Below are 3,911 nucleotides of genomic sequence, written 5' to 3' on the forward strand. Positions count from 1 at the left end.
CAGTAAAGTGTTACCATGACATTCTGATGGGGTTTCCTTCTCTGCTGACAGCTACAGTGAGTGTGACATTCTGTGTTAACATTCTGATGGGGTTTCCTTCTCTTACTGCTACAGTAAGTGTTACCAGACATTCTGATGGGGTTTCCTTCTCTGCTGATAGCTACAGTAAAGTGTTACCATGACATTCTGATGGGGTTTCCTTCTCTGCTGATAGCTACAGTAAAGTGTTACCATGACATTCTGATGGGGTTTCCTTCTCTGCTGATAGCTACAGTAAAGTGTTACCAAGACATTCTGATGGGGTTTCCTTCTCTGCTGATAGCTACAGTAAAGTGTTACCATGACATTCTGATGGGGTTTCCTTCTCTGCTGACTGCTACAGTAAAGTGTTACCAAGACATTCTGATGGGGTTTCCTTCTCTGCTGATAGCTACAGTAAAGTGTTACCATGACATTCTGATGGGGTTTCCTTCTCTGCTGATAGCTACAGTAAAGTGTTACCAAGACATTCTGATGGGGTCTCCTTCTCTCCAAGAGACTTGTAAGCATCAATATATTTCCACATTCTTATCTCATTCCATAGGCAAAGACCAAAGGCATTCACACATCGTGTGACATTGGTGTAAAATACGCAGACAAACAGAAACGCCATTTTGATGACAAGAAGATCAAGGCTGGACAGTGTGTCATCGGACTGCAGGTAGGACATGCTGGGGATGATGTGTGATTGGTTGTTCTGTTACTGGATGTGACGATACAATACAATGTGTCGGTTTGTTCATTGTTGTACCTTTCAGTATTTTGCCAGTGGAAATAATCCCGATAATAGAATGTTTATATGTAGCTTATTTTACTGATTCTTCAAATGTAATACATGCACAATCGCTCTGTAATGGAGGTCAGATACCTGTAATGGAGGTCAGAGGTCAGATACCTGTAATGGAGGTCAGACACCTGTAATGGAGGTCAGACACCTGTAATGGAGGTCAGAGGTCAGATACCTGTAATGGAGGTCAGACACCTGTAATGGTCAGACACCTGTAATGGAGGTCAGACACCTGTAATGGAGGTCAGACACCTGTAATGGAGGTCAGAGGTCAGATACCTGTAATGGAGTGGGTCAGACACCTGTAATGGAGTCAGAGGTCAGATACCTGTAATGGAGGTCAGACACCTGTAATGGAGGTCAGAGGTCAGATACCTGTAATGGAGGTCAGAGGTCAGATACCTGTAATGGAGGTCAGAGGGTCAGATACCTGTAATGGAGGTCAGATACGCAATGGAGGTCAGAGGTCAGATACCTGTAATGGAGGTCAGAGGTCAGATACCTGTAATGGAGGTCAGACACCTGTAATGGAGGTCAGAGGTCAGATACCTGTAATGGAGGTCAGACACCTGTAATGGAGATCATGGAGGTCAGATACCTGTAATGGAGGTCAGACAGATACCTGTAATGGAGGTCAGAGGTCAGATACCTGTAATGGAGGTCAGAGGTCAGATACCTGTAATGGAGGTCAGATACCTGTAATGGAGGTCAGACACCTGTAATGGAGGTCAGAGGTCAGATACCTGTAATGGAGGTCAGACACCTGTAATGGAGGTCAGAGGTCTGTAGATACCTGTAATGGAGGTCAGAGGTCAGATACCTGTAATGGAGGTCAGACACCTGTAATGGAGGTCAGACACCTATAATGGAGGTCAGACACCTGTAATGGAGGTCAGACACCTGTAATGGAGGTCAGAGGTCAGATACCTGTAATGGAGGTCAGAGGTCAGACACCTGTAATGGAGGTCAGACACCTGTAATGGAGGTCAGAGGTCAGACACCTGTAATGGAGGTCAGACACCTGTAATAGGCCTATTCAGCTAATGGTTCTATGTTCCTGCGTGTTTAGATGGGGACCAACAAGTGTGCAAGCCAGGCTGGTATGACAGCGTCACGGGACCAGGAGACATCTTTACGACCCAAAGACCCAGACAGACAAGCCTTACGACCAGACCACCATCAGTCTGCAGATGGGCACCAACAAAGGAGCCAGCCAGGTAAAGCCAATGATGTATTTTTAACACTACCCGTATGTCTCGGGTGGAACCCACACAATTGCTTTTACAGTGGTCCACTTCCCCTTTTGAAACCATGATGGAACCTATGTAATGGAAGGAACTACCCAGCAAGTGCCACTCTCAAATGAGTTGGGGGAATGTAACAGGGAGTTGGGGGAATGTAACAGGGAGTTGGGGGAATGTAACAGGGAGTTGGGGAATTTAACAGGGAGTTGGGGGAATGTAACAGGGAGTTGGGGGAATGTAACAGGGAGTTGGGGGAATGTAACAGGGAGTTGGGGAATGTAACAGGGAGTTGGGGGAATGTAACAGGGAGTTGGGGGGAATGTAACAGGGAGTTGGGGAATGTAACAGGGAGTTGGGGAGTCTAGATATACTTTGCACATCACCATAATCACATTGTTGATATACATAATACTCATAGTTGTCTTGAAGAAGACCATCCAGGTCAATATTCCTGCCTTATAACTGTTTTCTTGGAAATCTCCTAAATGTGTCCCTGTCCTCTTCTCCGCTCCTCTCCTAGGCCGGTATGTCCTGCCCGGGAACGCGTCGTGACATCTTCGACAATAAGCAGGTGCAGCAAGTGGACAACTCCACCATATCCTTGCAGATGGGCACCAACAGGCAGCGTCCCAGAAGGGCATGAGCGCATATGGCCTAGGACGCCAGGTGTACAACCCCAAGTACTGCGGCTCGCCCACCGAGCCTGTCATCCATGCCGACGGGAGCCTGGGCACCAACTGCTCAGAGATCAGCGACAGTGACTATCAGGCTAAGGAGTTCCTCCCACGAGGGAGAGGGAGGAGTACCCAGTGGCTTATCATGAAGAGGACGACTACAGCGACGTGGCCCACTACAACGAGGTCGACCAGGGCATCGACTATTAGGGCTGTCCCCTCAGGGCCACTAGCCTGGTCCCAAATCTGTCTGTGCTGCCTGGCTAATCCGGCTCCACCATAACAGCCGCTAGACGGAACAGTTAAACAGTGTATTTTATCCACGACAAACAGATCCAGTCTTTTTCCTCGGTAGCCTTCTTTTTATTGTTGTTTTTAAACTGAAGCATAAGAGAGGAAATGTTGCCTTGAGTTCATTACTTCTTCACCTCCTCCCAACTCTTCTTCCATTATGAGCAGCAGTGGTTTCAGTCAGTTAAAGTATGTAATGTCCTGAGATCCAGTGTTTAGGATGTGCGATATTAGGATTGAGAACATTCCTTCTAAATCGACTGGTACATTATGAGGTATGGGACATTGTGGACGTAAATGTTGTATCATCTGCAGCCATTTCATGTTTTTTATCCCCAGACTGCTTTACTCATCCCTTTAAAGGAATTCACACAATTAAAATTAAAAGGTTCACCAGCTGCTTTTATCCTTTTTAAATGTTTACCCATCTCCTAGCCAACCTAAAAGGACCACTATTACTCTCTTTATTTTATTGATACAAATCAAAGTGAGTGGAAAATGTTGAGGAGTCAGGACATTTTAATCTATTTCATTTTAGCAGGTTTCAATCTCAACCAAATGGACCATTTTAGCTTTTTCCTGAAATCCTGAAGTGAAGGTGCGTTCTAATGGCTTTTTCATGAGACCAGATGACCAAACCAGAATGTTCTGCTTGTAATGCATACAGTATGGCTCATCTTATCACACCATGTTATTTAACCAGGAAAATAGCCTTGAGGTTAGAAACCTCTTTTTTTTCCCGATCGTGACCTGGCAAGAAATCAGCAGGAAGTAGTCAGTGTGTACAGGAAGTAGTCAGTGTGTACCGGAAGTAGTCCATGTGTACCGGAAGTAGTCTGTGTGTACCGGAAGTAGTCCATGTGTACCGGAAGTAGT

The 3,911-nt window shown here is 45.9% G+C and overlaps 1 pseudogene; it reads left to right on the top strand.

Annotated features, from left to right (window-relative positions):
- The first annotated feature begins 583 nt into the window (after window positions 1-583).
- LOC124019059 lies at window positions 584-3,433 on the top strand (annotated as a pseudogene).
- The last annotated feature ends 478 nt before the right edge of the window (window positions 3,434-3,911 follow it).

Source organism: Oncorhynchus gorbuscha, unplaced genomic scaffold, assembly GCF_021184085.1.
Source record: "Oncorhynchus gorbuscha isolate QuinsamMale2020 ecotype Even-year unplaced genomic scaffold, OgorEven_v1.0 Un_scaffold_6378, whole genome shotgun sequence".
Lineage (NCBI taxonomy): Eukaryota > Metazoa > Chordata > Actinopteri > Salmoniformes > Salmonidae > Oncorhynchus > Oncorhynchus gorbuscha.